Genomic DNA, 26,017 nt, shown 5'->3' with positions numbered 1-26,017 from the left:
TGAGATTTCCTACTAGCTGTGTTGAATCCTGGAAATTGTAGTCTACATTTCGACCTCTTAATGGATGTCAGAGGGGAGGAGTCATTAGGGAGCACGAGAGATCTGGGGGACATAGAACAGATATTGTTGGTTTAGAAGGTGATTCTATGAAAGCAAAAGACAGTTACCTGATTTATTGACTGGGGAGGACTCAGAATCCCAGAGTTAAGGGAGATCATTGGCCTTCATGAAAGTCTTCTCCTTTCTCCATAATATTTTGGTTCAGTGAATGGAGTGTGTGAAGCCAAAGAATACTATTCAAAATCCAATCTCAACCATGATGTAGTAAAAACACAGTCTACCTGTGCTCAATTATTTTTGCTCTCTTTAGTTTATGGCTTTGGTGCCAAGTTTTTGTGATGATTTGTGGGTATTTTAATAGGAAATTTGAAGAAACCTTAGTAGAGTTGCTTATCAGCTACCAGGGCAATGCAGAAATACCAAAATAAGCACACCGAAATTTCAGTTATAGCAAAAGTTATCCATAGAACTCATCTAACCGTAAGCAAGGATACTGAGGATATAACATAATACCAGTTCCTATGCATTAAGGCTCATGCATGTGGCTCATGAGAAAGCCCTCCAAACTACAAGTGTCTGATCCAACAGCCATTCTGCTCTTCCTCATCCAACAATACAGTATTTACTGGGGTACACTACAACCCCAAAGAAAAGATTCATTATTCAGCCTTCCCTGATGCTAAGTGACCAGGAGACTAAAATCTGGCCACTAAGTCTAGAACGATTATATGGGATTTCAGGGAGATTCCCCAAAAGGAGGAAGTACACACATCTTCTTTCAGACCTTCATCTGCTGCCAGAATACAGATGAGGAGCTCTGGCAGAATCTTCAGCTGTGAGGATGATAGTTACATGCTAGAGATAGCAGAGCAGAGAACTGGAAGGAGCTGAGTCACCAGTAACTTTCTTAAGTCCAATTTTATATTTCTGAATAACAAACCACTGACATTTTAGTGGCATAAAACAACAGCCACTTTGTACTGTAATTTTCTCTCATGGTTCTGAGGCTTGACGGGGCTCAACGAAGCAGTTCTGGCTCGGGATTTCTTATGTGGCACCGGAGTCTTCTTGTCGACTTCCTCACTCCTATGTGAGGGCTCATGCTTACTCCTGGCTGGCATCTCAACTGCAGTGTAAGCCAGAACCTGGACGTGGCTTCCCAATGTGGCCTGGACTTCCTCTCAGCATGGCTGCAGAAACAAGCAGAAGTTGTGACCTAGCCTCAGAAGGTATATGGTGCCACCTCTGCTGCCCCCTACTGGTTGAGGTCATCACACATTCTGCCCAGGTTCAAGGAAAGGGGTTTCAGAGTGACCACTGGGAGAGGAGGACAGGGAAGGGCAAGATCATAATTTAAGGAGAGCAGAAGATATTGTGACAGCCATCTTTGAAAAGTAAAATCTGCCATGGCCCTATACAAGCCCAGAATTACCTTCTTAAATATTTATGTTATGTGAGAGACAAACATCTATCTTGTTTAAGCCAATCAACTTTGCTTTTATTATGGATTTTTCTATTATGTGCATCCCAACCTGATCCTAACTAATGTAACTTCTTGGGCCATCACTCATAGTTGAACTACATTTGCTTTACACATCATTTTAACCAGCCTGTTTCATCTGGACTTTCCTTCAAGGAAGATTAATGACAACACAATAGAAAAGGGGGAAATACTGTTAGACTCAAGCCAGGCACACCCACAGCAACAGAAAGTGAAAAGTCATAAAAAGTCAACTCTAGTACATTCAAGAGGCACAGCTATATGTTAGTAAAACGCATCATTATATAATTTTTTTAAAAAACCTAGAGATTCCAACTAAATTCATAACTCAAGAATTGATGAGGACGCTAAAATATTAAAAAGGATATAGATTTATTTATGATGGTCCCATTAAAATAATTTTTATGTATGTTATTGCTAAAGATAATCTCTGAAAAAATATTTTCATAGGTTTTTGAAACATAATTACATATTCTTGTATTTTTTCCTTGAGAGAATCCCCAAGAGATGATTTCATTCCCAATTTCATCTTTGCATTAAATAAGTGAAAAAATAAAGAAAACACAAAAGCACTCTTAATTCAGTCAGAAATGTTCAAATGAAGCTCAATCCATGCATTAATTTTGAACCTAGAGGAGTTAATGCACAGCTGTCTCACCTTCTCCAAGGAACACACCTGCATCCCATATGTGTGAGGAAACCTGAATCTCAGAAATCCAGAAATAGGGCTGTCAATAGGAAAGCCCACAGCCCACAGCATCACCCCCAGGCGCCACCTTCTCATTTATAAATTAGAGTTAATGTTGTTTCCCAAAGTCCATTGTTTTGTTTTGGTTTGGGTCCCAATATTTTTCTTGCTTCCCCTGGCCCTAAAATGTCTTAGGATTAACTAAATTCAGCTAGAAACTCAAAAGAACAAAGTGTGCTTCAGCTAACGTCTCACTCCTTCTTCCATCAACTCCATATAAAAAGCAAAATTATTAAGATATAAATCTACTTCCTCACTAGCCGTGTTAAAACACACACACACACACACACACACACACACACCCCTAGGTGCATTAAAGTCCTTCACTTCTTGATTCTCTTGGGTCTTGCAGAAATTCTCAACAAACACATCAGTCTCCCATTTCCACTAGCCTTCGGGATTTCCTTCACTTTATTACATTCAGAAACAGACTGGCATTTGCCAAGAAAATGACTCCCTCTTCATTATTACCCCCCACACACTGCTCTGCACTCAAGCCACTAGGAACTGATCACAAAGACCCATAGTGCTCCATGCCCAGCATCCACTGCTCTGGCCCTCTTTTCTTTCTGCCCACTTCAAGGCCCACTTCAAATGTCTCCTTCTCTATGAAGTTTTTTTCTCATCCTCTAAATTAAATTAAGTTCTCTCTCCCCATTCAACTAATAAATATTTGAGTGTCTAGTGAATGCAGGGCACTGTATTAGAAGCAAGATATACAACAGGGGTAAACAACATATTGCTCTTCTACTGGGAGAGATAAACAGTAATCAAATAATCAAAGCATAAAGTTGATTGCGATATATGCCATAACTGAACAGCACGTGGTGCTAGAATAGAGGGGATTTGACCTGTCATGTGTGATAAGTCAGAAACTGCAAAGGTAAAAAGATAGGCTACCAGTTTCACATGCATATGACAGAGGACACTACCAAGACTCCTGGCTCAAGAAGCACAGGTGCTGTGTTCCTCATACCAAAGCAGCAGCCAGGGCAGGATCTTTTTTTAATATTTTTTTTATTGATTTCAGAGAGGAAGGGAGAGGGGAGAGAGACAGAAACATCAATGATGAGAATCATTGATCAGCTGCCTCCTGCACGCCCCACAATGGGGTGCTAGATGGGGTTCTAGCCCACAACCTGGACTGGGAATCGAACCTCCTGGTTCATAGGTCCACACTCAACCACTGAGCCATGCCAGCTGGCCAAGGGAAGTATCTTGTATGGCTGTCCCACACCCCAGTTTCCACAGGGCACGGGGACTAGGGGCAAATGTTACCTGCCCCTGCAATTGGGTGCACCACAGGGAAGCAGGAAGTTTGTATTTAAGGGACTGGCTCTTATAAGGCTGCCCATTCACCAGCCAGGCCTCTGGAGAGATCCATGGGAGAGGTTCATGTGAATTAGTCTCCTCCGGAGCGGAAGGGGAAACCCCACGACTCTGCAATGTCGCCAGGGAGGGAAAGGAAATGACTATACAGCCCAGGATGTCTCCCGAGAGGTGTGTCTCTGAATCTCTCTGGGGAAACACTATCTCCAGCATCCAAGGCTGTTGGTTGTTCAAGCACATCCTTTGCTCGGAAGGCTTAGACCCATGAGGAATGAAAGAAATCCGCAGAGATCTGTCTCCCCACATGACGAAGATCTGAGACGTTTTCCCTGAAGAAATGAAGTTTGTGCTGAGATCTGGAGAATGGGTAGGAGACTATGGAGGGGTGAGTGGTATTCAGGCAGGTAAAAGGCAGGCTCAACGCCCAGCACAGGGGAAGCACGGTGTTTTTAAGGAAGTGGCTGCATGGCTGTAGCACAAAGCTAGATGGAATCTGAGAGAATGATGGGGACCAAACCATGCAGAGCCTTGTCCATCCCTAGTAAGGATTTGGTCCCTTATACCAAGAGCAGTAAGAAGCCAAAGATGTATATTAAGCCAAGAAATGCTCTGGATTGCAGCAATGACACTCTCTGTGTCACAGAGGAGGGTAGGGTGGGTGAAGACCTGGTGCTCTGGCTCCCACAGAGCCTCCGATTACAGCGTATTCCTTGTTTCCTCCTCTTTCCACTCCTCCTCCTGTCACCCCCACGCAATGCACCCCAGCACCTAAGAATCTGGCATGCATCCTTTACGGCTCACCAACGATGTGCAAAGCACCAATTTAAATCAAAAATTATTTTCTGTGTTGAATCAGTACTAAGAGAAGCCTCGCCCTTCCTGCACCTTCTATTTTAATGTGCTAGAATAAGTGAATTTGTTCACTTCAGTTAAGGTCTTTTAATCCTTCAACTTCTCTACTGAGGCTACTTCCATGTGTCCAACCAGAGGAAAGATCGAGACAAAGATAACTTAGATTTGTCCCATATTCAATTGCTCTGGAAAATAGCACCTGAATTAAATTACATGAGGGTGGCTTTGAATGAGGGTGGTGAGCTGGCTTGGTGGCCCTGTATACAAGGAAGAAAGAAAAAAAAAGATACAAGATGCGGTTCTGAATCTGAAGCTGGGGTAAAAATAAAGGATCTAAAAGCTTGACTAGCGTGATGAGAAAGGGCCAAAAATTTCAGATGGAGGCTGGAAGCATATGATGGGGTGGGGGCAGAGGACATGGTGGCTGCAAATAACGACTTCAGAAAGAGCTGATTGGTTTTATATATGAGATGCCGTTAAAGTGTTACCTTTTACATTTCCCCTTCACCACAAATTTAATAACTTTATTTTCACTGCAGCACCATCAATTTTAGTTTGGATGTGCAATGATTCACTTCCCTAGAGCGTTTGCATAATGTGTATCCCGCAGGTTTCATTTCTGTAAATCACTGCTTTGTGGGGGAGCAGGGGGTGGATTCCAGGCGCGCTCCAGCCTTTGAGTAAGTTTTGAGACGAGAAGGAGATTGCATTTCCTGATTGCTAAGTTATCGCTGCTGTTCAGTGAGAAATTATTTTCCCTATAACACTTCCGCTTGTATATTCAATAAAGTTAATATCTGTGAAATCAGTTGATTCTCACTGCGCTAAATTATAACAGAATAGACAGAAGATTGACTTCCTGGTATTGACAAGAGAGAACTCTCGATGTTTTTTGACTTATTATTTTTGGCAGTTGGAAAGAATTCCAATAACACACGAAATTACTTTACAGGGTATGTTTAGAGAGCAAAGAAAATTAATGGAGGGAGAGATTCTTAGCGTATTTTCGCCTTTTGACAAAGATTTCTATTTCCTGTCAAACATTTCCTCTGAAATGAACTAGAGGAACACAATGGGAATTGATTTAGCCACACCTTCCGAAATACCTGAGGTTTAATTGCCTCTGCAATATTTATGCTTACATAAATAATTCAATGGCAAATTACTCCAGCTTTTATAATTACCTCCCGTAGAGGCACAGGGCTCAGTCCCAGGGACTTAATTGTGGCTTGATGAAGGTATTTAGATCACTATAACCAATAAGCCATACAGAAAATGTTAAAGACACAAAGGAAAGAAATCCATAGCTTTCCACCCTAAGCTCTTAGGAAGAAATATAATGTGTGCGATTGGTCCCAAATAGCATGGGCTTCAGGAATCAGAGCTCTATTAATAAAGAACTTTCTGAAAAAATACATTGTTTTCAACCTCAACCATGAGCTACTTGCACATCAAGTTTTTAAATTTGACGCTAAGTGACCTCTTTCCCCTGATTGGTGGATCGCCCACATGACCCGGTAGAGACAGCTACCTCCTCTGTAGTGTCTATTCATCACACTCATCAGCTCCAGCCACTCTACGCGGAGCCACCCATCTCCTTTCAGTGTGCCCACTCTCCTTTACTCCTCCCCGGAGCCAAAGTGGTGGTCCTGGACACCGTTTTCAGATAGAGGAGAGGTAGGTGAGCTCCATGCTGGCATCTTACTGGATCCCTCTTCACCAGCCAAGTGACAACTTTCTGTTCTTCTGGGGATAGATTAAAAAAGATAAAAATCATGTATCCTGTCACTCACTACTTGGCATAGGAACTAAGTTTGGCATTGAGTTGTATAGCTTACTAAATGATTCAGTAGCATTTTCTGGCTTTTTCTATTCCTAACTGAACTGTGAAGGAATGACTATAATTCACTGTATAGACAAGGAAACCGAGGCTCAAAAAGCTTGAGTAGTTTTCTCCTTATGAACAAGATAATACTCGTAATTTGTGGAGGCAGGCTCCCAACAAGTCTCATCCTAGCACCTGTGACTCTGAGAGGGGGCCTTTTGCTCTCTACTCTGCCTAGACAGATAACATAGATGCTCAATAAATGTTTGTGCCCTGGAAGAATCATATGCCCCAGGCTCCTTGCTCTGCATCATGTTGCCTTCCTAGTAAATATTTATCTCCACACCCCATCCTCCTTCCCACATCCACACATCTCCTTTTGTTATGAAGCCTTCCCCCATGATTCTGTCTGTATTAAATTATCACATAATTGAACATTTGGTCATGCACTGTCTTATGTTGGTTTCTGATTGTACTTTGTTGGTCTTGTCTCCAAGTTCCTCTCAGTCTTCCTTATTTCAGCCAAGCCAGGTGTGTCTGTGTTAACCTGCAGATGGGATCCATTTGTACTGAAGAGGAAATAACTAAAACAGCAACATTTTGGCAAGGCAACAAGCTGAATCCTTTTAACTCTTGCTATGACCATGAAAAGGAGGAGGAAAAAGCAGATAGTGAATAGTGAGAGAGAAGAAGGAGACATAAAGCCACAAAGAAGGATTCTTCTAAGTAACAGTCAATCCTTTCACTGCTAAAAGCTACCACGGCCTAGGAGACCCGACCAGCCACAGAGGGACGCAGGAGAATTCATTTTATAGCGACTGTTTTGTGCAGTGAATTTACAGTAAGGGGTGCCGCACCTTCCAGGACAGAAATAAGTGTGAAGACATAAGCCATGCTGCCTGGCTGATGGCTTCCTCAGTATCCCAGTGAGGATAACCAGCACCTAGCCAGGAGCTGCACCTGTAAATTATTTTTAAACCCTATATATACATATGTACACCGGTGTGGATGTACTGTTTCAGTAAACAACTTTGGGGAGCTTTTTGATCTATTTGCATTTATTCTTGGGTTTTATATTCATTACAAAGTTAAGAACTGTTTCAGGTTGCATTCCCCATACAAGTGCCCAGGCTGTGCTGACAGATGAGTAGGCTTGCCTGACAAGGCCACTTCTTTGTAAACCTGAGAACAGTCCAGCCCTGAATGAGAACATGTAAGAAATCCTTGGCCCAAGTGCCTTCCTTTTACTCTAATCTGTGTATCTAATCCACACACCTTTCATATCCTGATCTCCAGGAGCACAGAGACTTTGCAGGACCCCAACACTCTGCTCCCCATGTTATGGGCTGATGTGTAACACCTTCTGTGGATGATATTTTGGGGTAACTCTGCCTACATGGACTGACGGTCTTCCTACTTCACCACATCCTGCCTGTACCCTCTGGATTTTCTCTTGGTCTAACTGAAACCTAGAATCTATGTCCAATATTTCTCCCTTATCCCCTACAGGTGAAGGCAAAAAGCAAATGTTCAATAAGTACTTACTGAATTAAAGCTCACGCAAGTCTCGGTTTAGGAATGCATACATATTTTCATGTAAAACAATTAAATGTGTAGCAATTCAAATTGACAACAATATGTAACAATTCAAATATGACAAATCAAATGTGGTTTCTTAGCCTGTGGTCTATAGATGGATTTCATTGGGTCTCCCTTCAAACTGTATGAAAATATTCACAGTGGGTACCAATGTGCGTTTTTCTGGGAGGAGCATCCTTAACTGTCATCAGCTTCTCAGTGAGATCTACTACCAAAAGCATAGAGCTCTGCTACCAAATTGCAAAAAAAGACAAAGAGATCTGACCTTTTTCACAGATAGGCCATGTTTCTGCAGAGTTAACAATCTGCTTTGTTACCTAAGACCCTGTCTGGGATAAAGGGAGGACAAAAGGGTGTCCCTGCAGACCTCCATGTCTTCTAAATCAGTATTTACAGGATTTGTGGATGTCGGAGAACTCACGCTAGTAGTCACACCTTGATGGTCCTGGGCATAGCAATCTGCAACCACAGGGCGGAGACAGGATCTGTCTAGAAACAGCATCTGCTTAGAAACAGACATAAGCTCCCATCTCAAAGGCAAGGGTAAAGGGTCTCTTTTGCAGAAATATTTGAGAGTTTCATCAGTTCTCCTAAGAGCCTCTCTAAGTCCTTTGATATTCAAATCACTCTTTTTCAAAGGGCCTCTCCTGCCACCATCAGGGCTGCTTTTTCACTCTTCCACTGTTAACTGGTCCAACTCTGCCAGGTCCTCATTTCTCAGTGTAAGTCCCCCAACATCACTTCCAGGAAATCTCACAACTTTGGTGAGACTCACAGCTTCACATTTCAATGTGCCTAGCTTTCGCCTCAGAACATTGGGTCTTGCTACTAGGATTAAGCAGGGCAAGCTGTCTAAGAGCAGACATTGTATAATGGGCCTGTTAATTAGGGAATATTTTTATGCTGCTATTTTCTAACAACTTTGTAACTGCTGTGCTCAGAAAATATTCTCACATAATTAGGACCCCCCCTATACATCAAAATGTGAACACCACCGATCTTTAAGCGGTGGGATTGTGGGTAATAAAAATGATAACTGACATTAATTGAGAGTTCACTATGCATGCTAAGCACTTTACAAGCACGACCTCACTTAATATTCACAGAAACCCCCTGAGAGAGCTACTACTACTTTCCCTCTTTTCAAATGAGGTACCTGAGCCTAGAGAGGTTACAATACCCACCCAAGGTCACACTGGTAAGTGGCAGGGCTGCGATTGAACTCAGCTTGTCTACCTTCACAATCCAGTCTCTCAACCTCCCACTGATTCGTATTTTCTTCTTTCATATAAAGAAAATTTATTGCCAGGGACATAAAGAAAAAAAATGATTATTTCTTAAAACCACTGAGTACAACTATCACCTTGTGCAGCTTTCAAAGTCATATTCCCCAATCTGTTTATGGTCCATTTGATAAATACCACCTCTCAAAGCCTATTTCTCTGGAGTTTTATTATAACTGTCATTTAAATTTCTTTTACAAAATGAACATTTTAGGCAAAAGTTTTTAACCGCTAGCCAATCTCTGGCTAGAAGCCTGCAGCATTTGTTGATTTCAAAGTTCCTCCTTTGGCAAGAATAACTACTCTTTTTTCCTAAGATTCTCAACACCCAGGGGCCACATGAAAGGGCTGGGCAAAAGAGGAAGGGCCAGAAACTGCCTTCCATCCCGCAGGGGACAGGGAAAATGTAGGATTTGTATGTAATCATTTGTTCAGTGGATTTACAAAGAAAGAACGTAAAGGGATTAGGCAAAGAACATACATGCATAACTCATAGACACAGACAGCAGTGTGGTGATGGCTAGAGGGAAGGGGGGCAGCTGAGTGGAGGTGGGCAGGGAGGAAAATGAGGACATCTGTAATAATGTCAATAATAAAAATAAAGTTAAAAATACATATATGTTATCTGTATAGATTCCCATTCATTTTACATGTTATTAATATGAATGCTTTATTCACAGTATTTATGTAGCCATGTGACTGTATTGTTAGAGTTCTCCTGAGAAACAGAACCAATAGGGCATGTAGAGATATTGATTAGTGGAGGTTTAGTATAGGAATAGGCTCACGCGGTTATGAATATTGAGAATCCCACGATCTGGGTCTGTAAGCTAGAGAACCAGGAAAGCCAATGGTGTAATTCCGTCTGTCAGTAGGCGAGGGTAGGAGGGGAATCCATGGTGTAACTCCCAGTCTGGGGCTGGGGCTGTGTAAAGTATAAGACCTGAGAACCAGTGTGAATCTGCAACCAGCATGGCTAGGGGTCAGGATCTGGAAAAAGGCCGCACACAATTGAAGACACTAAGCAATAAATATGAATTTATAAATCATGGGGGACCAGGCAGAAAACCCTTCTGTAGTGGAAAGGCTTCACTGGGGCCCAGGCCCTGTTAGCTTTTATTCAATTTTAGAATACACATCTTGCCCTTAGTTAGGCAGGCAATTCCGGTATCAGACAGACTATCTTAAAGGTCACTAAATATTAGTAAAGATTTACTTTGAGACTATTAGGTCAGGAAATTGCTTGAGCCACCGTTGTCTTGACAGAACAATCGGTGCATAGTTTTAGCCCTTGCTAAAGCTCAAGGTCCATCAGCCTTCCAAGTTCCCTGTTGCACTTTTATGATCGTGTAGACAATGGATAGCTTCCAGCAAACCAGGAGTTCCATGTCCAAGAGCAGAAGATGGATGCCCCAGCTCAAGATGAGAGAGAATTTACCCTTCCTCCAACTTTTTATTCTATTTGGCCCCTCTAAAGACTGGATGATGCCCACCTGCCTTGGCCAGGGCAATCTTCTTTATGCAATCTACTTAATAAAATGTTAATCTCCTCCAGAGACTCTCACAGACATACCCAGAAATAGTGTTTACCAGCCTTCTGGGCATCCTTTAGCCCAGTCAAGTTGGCACAGAACAGTAACTATCACTGTGCCCATAGATACTGACCATGAATAGCCCACACCTTGAGTAGTAAACTATAGGAGCAGAAAGCTGGTGGGAGGAGGAGGAGGACATACTTCAGACTTTGGGAATGATAAGGAGACAATGGAACGAACATGGCCTCAGGAGGCCGACTGGAAAGGGCAGTACTCTCAGATGTCCCCACCATGTTTCCCTCCCCGACACAATAGTGTCACAGCAGTTCTGTGGCAGCGCTAACAGTTGCCCGTACAAAGAAAGCTAGTGCTGGTGCCATCAACAGTGGAGTAGCTTACACATCAGACACCACATGTTAAGAATCAAATAGCAGTTTGTTTTTGTGTATGGTGTAAGTTGGTGGTCTAGTTTCATTTTTTTGCATATATCTGTTCAGTTTTCCCAACACCATTTATTAAAAAGACTGTCTTGACTCCATTGTATGCTTTTGCCTCTTTTGTCAAATATTAGTTGAGCATAATGGCTTGGATCGATTTCTATATGGTCTATATGTCTATTCTTGTTCCAGTATCAGGCAGTTTTGAGAAGAGTGGCTTTGTAATATAGCTTGATATCTGGTACTGTGATCCCTCCAACTTTGTTCTTTCCCAGGATTGCTGTGGCAATTCAGGGTCTTTTTTTATTCCACATGAATTTTTGTACTGCTTTATCTCACTTGTTATTTCTATTTTAGATGGGTTATATTAATTAAAATGTTAAGTTGTTCGAGTAAATAGCTATAGAGGAATAAACTAGTTATGGTTGTTTACTGTCACTATATTAATGGTCTAGGACAAGCAACGAGATTAACTACCTCATTGCCATGCAATCATAAGCATTTATTTAGGACATGCACTTGCTCGGGGTTGGATGATCCAAGAGGGGCCAACTGGTACCACCCTTCCACAGGTCCATCACCCTTCTCCTGGGACTGCCCCCCCCCCCTTCCCAAGCAGTTTTTCCCCATTGTGATGGCAGAAACCCACAAGGGTTCTAAAAGGCTCAGGCTCAGAACTGGCACAGTGACATTTTTGCCTCATCTTATTGGCCAAAACAAGTCACAAGGTCAACTGAGATTCAAGGGGCAGGAAGCTCTATTACAAAGTCTCATGGCAAAAGATAAGGTTGCTGGGAGGACCACAGAGCTGGGGTCTATGATACAATCTATCGCACAAATACATATATTTAAACGTTAAAGTACATTTGCAGTTCTATGTTATACACATTTAATATTTACTAGTAATTCTGACAAAGGCCCTAGGAATTAGATATTACTATCAGTGTCTTTTATTAATTTTTAAATACATTTTTATTGATTTCAGAGATGAAGGCAGAGGGAGAGAGAGATAGAAACATCAATGATGAGAGAGAATCATTGATCAGCAGCCTCCTGCACACCTCACACTGGGGAATGAGCCTGCTACCTAGGCATGTGGTATGACCAGGAATTAAACCATGACCTTCTGGTTCATATGTCAATTCTCAACCACTGAGCCATGCCGGTTGAGCTACCATTGGTGTCTTTTAAAAATAAGGAATCTGAGTCAGGGTGTCTGACTCCCTCAATGTCAAACAGTTCGGAAGCCTAAACAGGACTTAGACCCAAGTTTATTGCCAAAGGCTTTTCCTCTAGGCCAGCGGTTCTCAACCTGTGGGTCGCGACCCCTTTGGTGGTCGAACGGCCTTTTCACAGGGGTCGCCTAAGACCATCCTGCATATCAGATATTTACATTATGATTCGTAACAGTAGCAACATTACAGTTATGAAGTAGCAACAAAAATAATTTTATGGTTGGGTCACAACATGAGGAACTGTATTTAAAGGGCCAGAAGGTTGAGAACCACTGCTCTAGGCCATATTTGCATTATTAAATTTGGCTGGTGTAATGGAAATGGCTATCTGCCTACTAAAATTCAGTCCCTATGGTTTCATTATTTCTTTCTTCATTGTTTTATGATGTTGGAATAAAGTTTGTAACATATTTTGTAAATATATTTACAAAAACAGCAGACCAGATTTGGCCCAAAAGCCATAGTTTGTGGGCTCCTACTCTTAGGCATACTAATTATTGGTATGGAGATTAATACATTTAGGCCCATGTCTCATTCCATATACTATAACAAAATTGTATGAAATCACAAAAATATATAAAACTATAAGACATGAAAAGTGATAATTATATGTTGAAACCATAATCTCCATTGTGATGGCATTTGAAGGTGGGCCTTTGGGAAGTGATTAGGTCATGAGAGTAGAGCCCTCATGAATGGGATCAGTGCCCTTATAACAGAGATCCCCAGAGAGCTCTCTCATCCTTCCACTATGTGAGGACACAGTGAGAAGAGGACCGTCTACAAATTCAGAAATGGAACCTCAGCATAACCAGAGTCTGCTAGCCAGACTTCTCAGCCTCCAGAACTGTGAGAAATGTTGTTGTTTAAGCCACCCAGTCTATGGTAATTCTGTTATAGGAGCCCGAATGAACTAAGACACCCAACCCCATTGCATAGAAGTCCAAAAGACTTATTTCCACCAATCTATATATATAAAACTCTAGTATGCAAATAGACGGAACGGCAGAACAACCAAACAACCAGTCGCTATGACGTGTGCTGACCACCATGGGGCACATGCGGAACATGGCAGGTGTCTGCAACAGGTGGCAGAGAGAGTGGAACATGGTGGGCATTGGCCGTGGCGGGATGGTGGAGCAGGTGAGGGGGGCACCAGACCAAGGCAGGGCCCCAGCTTACTTGTACCTGCTGCTGGTGCTGGAGCTGCTGCTCACACCCGTTGCTGGTGCCCGGCGCTGGCCCCGATCACTCAGCGCCATCAGTGGGTGTGAATAGCAGCTGCCAGCCCCTATCACCCCTGAGGGCTTCTCCACCTCCCCCTGCTCCTGAGGGGTGATCAGGGCAGCAGCCGCCACTTGCACCCATTGACAGTACCAGCCCTGCTCATACCCACTACTGGCACTGGCCCAAATCACTCTGCACAGTCTGCGAGTGGGGCTACAGGCAGACGGGGGACCAAGGGCCGTGGTGGAAGGGCCAGGTAGGGGCACGGAGAATGGGCCAAGACCTGCCCCTATGCCCACAGCAGCCTCGTGGCCCACAGTTTCTTTCAAGGTGCATGAATTCATGCACTGGGCCCCTAGTAAAAAATAAGCAAAAGTGTGCCTTGTCCAGGCCAAAACATTTTAGAGGAGTGTCTGCCTCCTCTACACTTCCTTTCCCCTCTGGCCAGGTAGATGAAGAAGACAGACAGTCAGATAAACTTTCAAAGATGGTGGATGTATTCTACATCTGAGCTCTCTCATATGGTATCCACTAGCCCCATGTGAACTCCTGATATATGGGTAGTACAACTGAGGAATTGAATTTTTAATTTAACCCATTCTATTACTGTTAGCAAAATAAGTCTAATTAGTTTAAATTTGTTATGGAATTCACTAAATAAAGCACTTGAGAGCTGAGATTGAAAACAGATGGGAAGGAATTGAAAAATGTAAATGTTTCCTAAATTGGTAGTACTGTTTATCGTAGGTCAAATAGTTGCCAGTGCTTTGGGAAGCAAAGTAAGGCATAAAAAATAGATACCCTTGATATAGTTACAGTATGATTTTTCCAGTTTCTTTCTGACTAGGTAACAAATTATACCCCCCATTATTATACTGTAGCATAGCAAAACTTGCCACCCCAAAATATGCCAATTTGGCATATTAATTATTTTGAATTAAAGTTACTGGAGGGAAAAAAAATGTGCAAGAAAGACACTCTGACCTTCCTTTCCTGTCTCCCTGGAAACAGAAAATAAATCTCCCAGGTAAAAGGTACCCTCCCTGCACAAGGAGGAAGAGACACGTCCTTATCACTAGACAGAGGGAATGTAGGGCCGAGAAGGCTGTATAAAAAAAACTTGTTTCTTCTTTACTAATTTACTACCCCAGCCCAAACATTTTTGTCTTGTCAATTCTTCACAAATTTATTGTTTGTTTATCCAAAAAGGATAAAAGCTGCTTGCTTTGATTATTTCTTTAGGTCCTATATCTATGAGACCTCTGTACATATGCATTACATTTTGTTATCTCCTATTAATGTGTCTCATGTCAATTTAATTATTAGACCAGCCTGGACAGATAGAGGGAAAATGCTCCCTTCCACAACACTTCAGAATTAATTTGCTTTTCTCACTGGTCAATATATCATCATTTTGAGGCAAACCTGACATACAGTACACAGGCAGAAATCCACCTTTTGAAAAAATCCACTGTTTCCCTAGAGCAATTGTATCTTGCATTGGTATTTATTGTACTAACCCAGTGCTTCTAATGGTTGTGAAACTTGGCTTGTCTGCAAACCTTTGAAATGTGTTAAAATGGAAAGAATATAAAAAAAAATGGAAAGAATATTTAGACATTAAAACACCAGAAAACTGCGATTGCTTTTTAGCTTCTGTTTATTTTACGAAAAGCTCTAACTACCACTGGGTGAGGTCACAGTGATGCATGTAAATGATAGTGAGTCCTCACTGTCAAAGGGGATGTCAGTTTCATTAAAGGCAAGTCTATGTCTGACTCAGAGGATGATCCGGGCTCCATTATCTCCTCTGGGATCTCTCTAGCACCTCCCTTTCGGAGGACCTCTTTGCTCTTGGCTGTGGAGCCTGTGATTAGGAGTCAGAGCCAGTTCATGCTATGGCTCCTTTTACGAGCTAAGTGACCAGGAGCAGGTCACCTTTCTGAACCTCGGTTTCTTCTTCCATGTGCAGGCTAAAGGGACCAGTGCCATAAAGTGTGCAGCACATAGTGATTGCACATTGTTCGGATTCAATACAACAATGTAGCTGTTATCTATCTTTGGAGACTTCTCCATCCCCCTGCTACCCAACACCGTCCCTTATATGTACTGCTTCATGTGCCATAAGGCAACTTACTCATTTTTAAAACCTTAAAACTCATTCCACTGAAACAGCCTCATAACATAACTGAGACACATGGGTACATTCTAGGAAGCAGGCGAAAAGGAAGCTACTGCAACAGGCAATGTGCACAGATCACCTTGGTTATAGATTGGAGATGAAAGACAGATACTCCAAACTGGTCTCAGTCAGACAGCTCTCTCTTTATCACCTTGGACAGAGATTTTGCTACTTTCCTTACTTATGCTAATAAACTGCATTCCCCTTTATCTTGTAAAACAAAAATTATTATGACCACAGAATGGACCACTGATGCTGAGCCCTCCACCTTCCTCTCATTTGTTACCATAAATGTATGTGATTTGCTTGCTTGCCTTATGCTTAATCCATAAATATTGGACATGGCTGAGACTTGAATGACCTGAAGCTTTTTCCAGATAGTCCAGATCCAAAGCCTTGATTCATATCAGCACTTCAAAATACTGCACGTCTGGTGCTTATCAGGAATCTACCAAGATTCTGATTGTGACTGTAGAGGATACATGTCCTAAAATGTGTCTTTGTACAGACTCTTCTCAGTTTCCCTGCAAATCACTCTCCCTGCTTACAGTTTAAAGTTATGAGAAAGACTTCAAACAGTAGGAAATTATGTAAGATGTTACCATGCAGACAGGGGCTTACTGTACATAAGCATTTTATAAAACACTAGAGGCCTGATGCATGAAATTTGTGCAAGAGTAGGCCTTCCTTCCCCCAGCTGCTGGCACCAGCTTCCCTCTGGCACCCAGGACCCCAGGCTTCCCTCGCAGCCCTGGCTTCATCTGGAATGTCTTCCAGAAGGATGTCAGGAAGGACGTCTGGTCTAAGTAGCATGTTATGCTTTTATTAATATAGATTTCTCCTACCAGCTGTGTCTCAATAATGACTCATGTTTGTCCCTGACAAACTGATTCTAAAATCTTTCCATTGATCTCTGGCATCACAGCTGTAATCCAGGGATCCTGAGAAGAATATAGTTTTGAGGGCGTGGTACACAAAAATGCAAAGGCATATGTGTAAAAACGGATAACTATCTAATCAATATTTGTGCTCCTTGTCCAGAGTGTAGAGTTGTTGATGAAAAGATTTGCCCAGTATACCCCCACCCCCACCCTCACCCCTTGCATCTAGATGTGGCCATGAGACTTGTTCCTACTAAGGGAAGGTGAACAGAAAGAATATATGTCACTTCTTAGCTGAGATGATTAAAAAGATGGTGTGCCTGCTCCACACTCTCTACCTGGATCTCAGAGCTCAGGGTGACACTGGGAGCCACATGTTAAATATGGTAGAGCCACAAGATGTAAGAATTCAGAATTCCTGAGTCACTTCTCAGAGGTGAGGAGGCTGCCTCAGTGGGAACACCCACATTGAACTGTTTAGTGAGTTAGAAATGAGCTGTGTCCACAGCAGAAGTTGATGTTTTCTTAATTAATAGCATGAGTATTTAAAATGAAAATGTACTCAATACAATCCTATGTATTCTTTCCTATAATGGCATCTGGTCGTTGTAATGTACATAGCTAGAAAAAACAATAATGTTACTGCTGGGGTCTCACCCCAGCAGGTCCAGGGGTCCCCAAAGGTGTGGACGGAGTCGGTGAAGAAAGAATGACACAGAGGCAGCGTTCAGTTGATCAGCATGGTTGGGTTCTCTTGCCTGGTTCTATTGCCAGGTTCTGTAGGTTTTCCAGCCAGGTTCTGTAGCCAGGTTCTGTCCAAGATCTTTTGCCATGTTCCGTCTCTAGGTTTTTCTCTAGGTTCTGTGTCTGTGTCTAGGTTCTGTGTCTAGGTTCTGTCTCCTGTTGTCTTGTTACATCTGTATTTATACCAGTTGATTCCAATCCTATCAATCTCTATTCCAAAGGTTAGGGTGTTTCTTATCTCCATTCCAGGGAGTAAAGATTATGTAGCTTAAGCATGATTGTTCGTAGTTAAAGTGATTAATTACCCGCCTGGCACTTAGTTAAGGGGTTTTGTTCCCTCCCTAACTTCAGGGGAAAATCCCTACCTGGGGAAACAACCTTTCTCAGAGAGGTGACCTTGGTTAAAACACATAGTGCCAAGAAGGTGAGCAAACATATTAAGAACAGTATGCCATATATGCCAGGTCCCTTGAAACAGCAAGGATGGACTGGCTCTCGGCAAATTCCCCCTTTTTTATTTTTTAAAAGCAGGCATTAAAAAGAAAAACCCCAAATGCTCTCTTGTATCCATTTTAAGAGTACGATTGGCGCTTTCCGCTATTACCTGAGTCCTGATCTATCACCCCAGGGAGAGCTTGCCAATCCTGCACTTTCCCGGGGTGGAAAGACTGCAGTGGGGTTAAGAATAAGGCTCCTTGGGCCTACCTCCTCCCATGCCTTTACATTTACCTTTCCTTCCTCAGAAAAGCATGGACATACTTCTTGTATAAAACATTCTGTCTGACTGGGAGTAACCTTAATTCCTCTGCTAGCAAGCATATGTGTTAAAAGATCAATACAGAGTCTTATTTCTTTAGACTCAGTATGGCACATCTTCTTAATCTAAAGATCAATACAGAGTCTTCTTTCTTTGGACTCAGTATGGCACATCTTCTCAATCTAAGTTCTGTACTATCCACCTTCTTATCCTACTTATCCTCTATAGGGGGGTCTGTAGCACCCTGGTGGAGTCCTATCCGTCCCGAGTGTGGGGGTTCTCAATGGGGGGGGCTTACCTAGGGGAACCCTGTTCCAGGGGTTCCCAAAGGTGTGGACGGAGTCGGCGAAGACTATCCACCCTCTTCCTACAGTGGAGTCCTATCCGTCCCGAGTGCGGGGCGCTTACCTAGGGGTCCCTGTTCGAGCGCCAGATGCTGGGGTCCAACTCCAGCAGGTCCAGGGGTCCCCAAAGGTGTGGACAGAGTCAGCAAAGAAGGAATGACACGGAGACAGCGTTCAGTTGATCAGCAGCCTAGCCAGGATCTCTAGCCAAGTTCTGTATTTATATCAGTTGTTTCCAATCCTATCAATCTCTATTCCAAAGGTTAGGGTGTTTCTTATCTCCATTCCAGGGAGTAAAGATTATGTAGCTTAAGCATGATTGTTCGTAGTTAAAGTGATTAATTACCCGCCTGGCACTTAGTTAAGGGGTTTTGTTCCCTCCCTAACTTCAGGGGAAAATCCCTACCTGGGGAAACAACCTTTCTCAGAGAGGTGACCTTGGTTAAAACACATAGTGCCAAGAAGGTGAGCAAACATATTAAGAACAGTATGCCATATATGCCAGGTCCCTTGAAACAGCAAGGATGGACCGGCTCCCGGCATGTTACTGCATTAAAATGTAGCTAGTTCACACATGTCTGGTGAGAGTGTAAATTGGTCCAACCACTGTGGAAAATTGTTTGGCAAAATCTACTGAAGCTGAACCGTTGCATATTCTATGACCCAGCCACATTTAGTCCCATCAGAAATGTGGACATATGTTCATCGAAAACATGCACTAGAATATGGTATATACATACAATGAAATATTATTCAGCTTTAAAATGGAAGGAGCTTGTGACTTGCTATATAGATGGGTGAACCTTGAAGACATTGTACTAAGTGAATAAGGCAGTCCTCAAAAGACAAATACTGTGTGATTCCACTCATCTGAGTCATCTAAATCAGGGCAACAGAAAGTAGGACAGTGGTTGCTGGTGGGTGGAGGAAGAGGGAAATGAGGAGTTGCTGTTTAATGAGCAGAGAACTTCAGTTTTTCAAGATGAAAGGAGTTCTAGAGATTGGCTGCACAACAGTGTGAATGTAGTTAACACCACCAACCATTCAAAAATAGTTACGATGGTAAATTTTCTGTTATGTGTAGTTTCCACAACTAAATATAAAATACTAGAGGCCCGGAGCATGAAATTTGTGCCTGTGGGGGGCGGGAGAGAGGGGTTCCCCTCAGCCCAGCCTGCACCCTCTCCAATCTGGGACCCTTCGGACATCCCTCTCACAATGAGGGACTGCTGGCTCCCAACCGCTCGCCTGCCTGCCTGCCTGATTGTCCCTAACCACTTCTACCTGTCAGCCTGATCACACCCTAACCCAGCCGTGGGCAAACTACGGCCCGAGGGCCGAATCCGGCCCGTTCGGCAGTTCTATCCGGCCTGCGGAGCCGAAAGAGCGGAGGGTTCTCTTGCTCTCCCCTCCGCTCCTTCACCAGCAGCAGTGTTAACATGTATTAGTTCACACAAACACTCCATCCATGCTTTTGTTCCGGCCCTCCAGTCCAGTTTAAGAACCCACTGTGGCCCTCGAGTCAAAAAGTTTGCCCACCCCTGCCCTAACCACTCCTCTGCCAGCCTGATTGACGCCTAACTGCTCCCCTGCCAGCCTGGTCCCCCCCAACTGCCCTCCCTTGCTGGCCTGGTCCCCCCAAACTGCCCTCCCCTGCAGGCCTGGTCCCCCCCAACTGCCCTCCTGCACGTTGCCCAGGACCAAACCAGAGAAGGTTGGACCTGCATTGCCACTGTTTGTCTACCATCCAGAACTGAAATATCATTGCTGGCATGTACACATAAAAAACTGTTGAACATTGAAATTTGGACTCTAAGAACTGTTGGCCCAGAAAGAAACTTACTGCAGACTAATTCCTTTGATGCCAAGCAACATAATCCCGGGGTTCTTGTTCTGGCACCTTCCCCTGCTGGCCTGGTTGCCCCTAACTTCCCTCCCCTGCTAGCCTGATTGCCCACAACTGCCCTCCCCTACCAGCCATCTTGTGGTGGCCATCTTGGATCACATGGGCGTGGCCATCTTGTGGAAGGGTGTGATGGTCAATTTGCATATTACCTCTTTATTATATAGAATGTCCAGAGTAGCACAGTTCATAATAGCCAGAAACTGGAAACTAACTGCCAAATATCCTCCAACAGTAAAATGAATAAACTGTGGGCTGTTCACCCACTGGAATATTACACAGCAATAAGAAAAGCATGACCTAGGCCACAAAATAATAGGAATAAATCTTATAAATGCAATGCTAAGCAGAAGTCGGGCCAAAATATACATGGTGTATGATTCCATTTATATAAAATACAAAAACAGTCAAAATTCTTCAGCGTTGTTAGAAGTCAGGATAAGAGTGTGAGTAGTAACTGAAAAGAAGTCAGGTTGGGGGGGTATTTCTGTATTATTATTATATTTCAATTTAAACTGCATGATATGAATCAATTGTTAAAATAATACATTTCTAAAATTTTCTACATTCTCCCTCTCAAAATAAAAATGACAGACTAAAGGGAAAATAAGGCCAAAAGTCCACCCTCTTACCTGAGGGCAGTATAGCCTCTGAAGCAGCTGAGGCCAACAAATTTAGAATTTGTTCGTGAATGATCAACTTGAGTCAGGACACCTTAGAATTCCTTATTATTCCTTAAACTTTCCACTGGATACAGATTACCTACTTGCTTATCAAATTATCATTCATCTATAAGTACCAACAAGAAATGTGTTTAACAATTAAAATTCTATGGTAATTTCACACTCAATGCCTTGTGTTCAGAATTTCAATATTAGATCTGATTGAATATGATTAAATATGGTCTGTGCTTTCCAAAACGGGTTGCACGATGGATCTAAATGAACTCATTAGTAGCTAATGCTGTAGAGATCTTTCTAAATGCTAATGTTTAGCTGCCTTTGGCTCATTAATTAATTTAAAGATTGTATAATTACCGAAGTGTTTTATTCAAGTACATCTACCACTTTTTATTATTGGATAATGCTTATTAGCATGTGAGCATAAAAAATTAAAGTATGCCCAGCCAGCGTGGCTCAGTGGTTGAGCATTGACCTATGAACCAGGAGATCATGGTTCAATTCCCAGTCAGGTCACATGCCCAGAGTTGCAGGCTCGACCCCAGTGTGGGACACTGCAGGAGGCAGCCAATCTCATCGTTTATGTTTCTATCTCTCTATCCCTCTCCCTTCCCCTCTGAAATCAATAAAAAAAATTTTTTTAATTAAATTATGTCATCCAAAGATACGGAGCATAATACCAAATGATTGTACAGGTATGTATTTATTTGGAAAAAGCAAAAGAAAGATCAGAGGGGAGTGTTCACTTGAGCACATGAAGAGTTGGGACCTCAACAAATATTTGTCAGCAAAACAGGAGTGATAAAAACCACAGTGGGGATGGACAAGAAGTCAAATGTGGGGACAATATAAGTCAAATACTAAACTAAACCCAGTAAAAGAAAGAGGGTCTGGTTTAATGTGAAAATAGCCCCATTCTACAAATCTACTCAGGGGAAAACCCAAGATGACAGGGATACCCTAAGTTTCAAGTCATTCTTTTGGAATAAGATCATTGGAATCTCCTTTCAAAGGCTTTAAGATCACTCAAGGTTGTTTAAAAATTAGAACCAGAAACACAATGAGAAGCTTTTAGAGGCCCAGTGATTTTCTTTCACACTCAGGATGAGGCTTCTTAAGTGACAGTCACCTACAGAAAGGCAACTTGAGGTAGGTGTAACGGTAGTCATTCCAGGTCACCGTGTCACACATTCAAGGAGGGTCCCATCCAACAGAGACTAATTAACAACATAGCCTCAGACTTAAAAGCAAAGGTAAGAATAAAGTGCCTGAGGTACTCTGAGGACAAGGAGAAATGAAACTGGGAAGTATTTGGGTAGAACCCACACAGGAAGCCCACCTACTTCCCTACGATGGTCATCATCAGGAAACCTCCTTGCAAATAAGGGTAGTGACGTGAGTACAGAATTGTAAATAAGGAAATATTTTTAGACTGTGATCTACTGATTTCTCTACTGGCAACAGGGTTTATGGATATCACCATACTGTACAGCTCCCATGGGGAGACATAGGAAGGAAGGTAATTGGAGAGAGCGCCAGCATAAGCAGGGTTTTAAGTGATGTCTTCTCACAAATCTTTGACATGTTTTGGAGTGCTTAGAGGGATCTCGCATTGATCTTTCCCATTATGCTTGCAAATTACTGCGATATGCAGAAGGAATCACTGGGAACCAAATTAAGATCTCTAAAAGGAAAAAGTCAAGATTGCCGAAGCCGCGGGAGTGGCCATTCAGCCCGACATCATTGCCCAGACATGAGAACCAGGAGGCTTGACCTCCTCAACATTCAGTTTCATCCAAGAGCTCCCAGATGGGCTTCCAGAGTCCTGTACAAGAATGATTACCTATCGCCATGGTCTGAATGCTTGTGTTCCCCCATCCCCAATATTTATATGTTGGAAACCTAACTCCCAAGGTGATGGGGTTGGGAGATGAGACCTCTTCCCTCATGAATGGGACTAGTGCCCTTAATATAAAAGGGCCACACAGCTCCCCAGTCCCTTCTGCCATGGGAGGGTCCAACAACCAATCTGCAACCCGAAAGAAGGCCCTCACCCGACCATGCTGGCACCCTGATCTCAGACTTCCAGCCTCCAAAGCTGTGGGAAACACATTCCTATTGTTTATAAGCTATCCAGCCTGTGGTATTTTGCTATAGCAACCTGAATCGATTGACACCTACTTCGTCTTGCCTGGGGCAATGGCCACTCAGGTAACACTGTAAGAAAAGAATTCATGTCTTAAGCAATCTAGACATCTAACTCTTTAGAAACTAGCCATGTATATATAATCCAAAATAGTTTTCACGTGTTCACTAATTAAACATTAACACATGAGGCCTATATGTGGTATATATTAGTTGGGATAAAGATGAAACTGCTATAACAAAGGATCCCAAATAAGTGCCTTGAATAAGATAAAAGCTTCTCTCAAGTATACCATGTCCAGCCCGGCCAGTGTGGCTCAATGGTTGAGTGTTAACCTATGAACCAGGAAGCCATGGTTTGATTCCCAGTCAGGGCACATGTCCAGGTGGTGGGCTCAATCCTGGTAGGGCACATGCAGGAGGTATCCAATCAATGATTCTCTCTCATCAGTGATGTTTCTATCTCTCTCTCTCTATCTCCCTCTCCAAAATCAATACAAATATATTTTTTTTAAAAGAAGAATAAAGAACACCATGGTGCAGTATGAGCTGGAGAGGCTTATGCAGCTCAGGGACACAGCTTCTTGCTAATTATTGTTCTCCCATCCCCAAGGGTCTGCCCTCATTCACACTGGTATGGCTAGGTTGCCCCAACATCCACTCCACAGCCTATAGTAAGAGGTGGAAAGCCAATATCCAGGGAAACATGCTTGTCTTTAAATTGTAAGTTATCTCCAAGTTACACATACCACTTCAGCTCACTCTCTAGTTGCCAAAAATTAGTAACATGTTCACACTTAGCTGAGAAGAAAGTTGGAAATAAGTAGCAATTTCCCAAAGCCCACCCTCTGATAACCCAAATATCTGAGTGTATACCTTTTTCTTCCCTCACACCAAACACACTCACCCCTCCCCTAAAAAAGACCAGTCAAGGTTCCATCCAGCTACTGCACCCACCTTAAAATCCAAGATATCTGGGCAACATGCAGTCTCCTCACCAGATCTGGGTGTGTCTCCTAGTGGGCAAGCAACCAGCTTGTTCCCTCTCGTCCCCATCCCCCGCCTCACCCATCCCTTCACCTACAGCATCCTCAATGAACTATGGTGAATAAGACAACATATGCACAATAGGAATTTCTTCTCAGAAAAGAGAAGAATCAGAATACACAGCAACCACAGGTCCTTAGAATGACAGAGTCTTGCTGGGCAGTAATTATAGTCTTGCCCTGGAATTGGAGTCTTTCCCTGGTAAGACTTTGGTTCTGGTTTCTGGGAGGAATTCCCTTACTCATTGTCCCCCAAGCCTGTGGCATTGCCTGGGTGGTTCTCCCTTGACCATTGTCCCTCAAGACTACATCTGAGTTTGGAGACATTTCTTCCCTGAGCCTTCCTTCAAGGAAGCCCAGTCTTTTCAGACACTGCAGTTTTAGGAACCTAAGGATGACATGAGTATTGAACAATCCCAGGCCCATGGTTTGTTTAGCATTAAAATTTGTTCAAATACATGGTTTCTCATCTGTTTGGTCCTGGTATGATTTAATGTGTCAGTAACCTTCCAGAACTCTTTGCTGGGCATTATTTCTTAAACTTACCTTACTGCAGAGTTGAGCCATCACTCTGGCCCCACAGAAATGGCAGTTCCTTTTGTGGCCACTGACACGCAGACTTCATCTGATCTTTGCTGCTAGGTCTAACTCCCTTTGTCTGGGTGAGAATCTTTTAATGCCAGGGCTTTGAAAAACTCTCATAGTAGCACCTTGTCTTCTGCCTTGGTGGGATGCAGAGCAGTTGATTTTTCCAACCACAGGGGGTTCTATTATCTTCCAGTTCTTGCAAACTGGCCGCTTCTTACCTGGGCTCATTTCTATTTGTAATAACCTGTGGAAAGCAGCAAAGATTAACCAACATACAAATATCCAGGCTCTTTCCAACTGCTCTCTTTAGGCCTAATGATTCTACAGTCATGGGGTCTGTCTCCCAACCAGCTGCAGGAGACCATTGACTAAATGTTGCCTTGACATTACAAAGTTCATCAGCTATGCACTATCTACAACTTCCATTTTTCTCATTGGCCGTTTCCTACATTTAGGGCATTGTCACATATTTAAAGTTTTTATAATGATAAATACTAATATCTGTATTAGAATAAGAATGACATTGTAAAAATAAGACACAAAAATAAGTGACTTCAAATACATGAATTTCTATTTCTCTCTCACTGAACATCCTGGTAGGTCTATGCTAGTGGGGTAGCTCTTCAGGTGTAAGAAATTACTACAGCCCTGACTGGTTTGGCTCAGTGGATGGAGCATCGCCCTGCGGGCTGAAAGGTCCCGGGTTCGATTCCAGCCAAGGACATGTGCCTTGGTTGTGGGCACATCCCCAGTCAGGGGTATGCAGGAGGCAGCTGATCAATGTTTCTCTCTCATCGCTGTTTCTAACTATCCATCTCCCTTCCTCTCTGTGAAAAATCAATAAAATATATTTTTTAAAAAAAAAAAAAGAAGAAGAAATTACTACAAACTGGGTAACTTCAAATAACTGAAATGTATACTTTCACAGCCAGAAGTCCAACATCAGTCCCTTTGGACTGAAATCAAAGTGTCTGCAGGCTTCATCCCCTCTAGTGGACAACCCTTCCTTGTTCTGGTGACTGTCAATAATCCTTGGCTTGTGGCCACATCGCTCCATTCTCTCCCTCTACAGTCACCTTCCCCCCTTCTGTGTCAAATCTCTTCTGCCTCCCTCTC

This window comes from Myotis myotis, unplaced genomic scaffold, assembly GCF_014108235.1.
Source record: "Myotis myotis isolate mMyoMyo1 unplaced genomic scaffold, mMyoMyo1.p scaffold_m19_p_2, whole genome shotgun sequence".
NCBI classification, from domain to species: Eukaryota; Metazoa; Chordata; class Mammalia; order Chiroptera; family Vespertilionidae; genus Myotis; species Myotis myotis.
The sequence above is the reverse complement of the archived record's forward strand: the minus strand, read 5'-3'. Positions refer to the sequence as shown.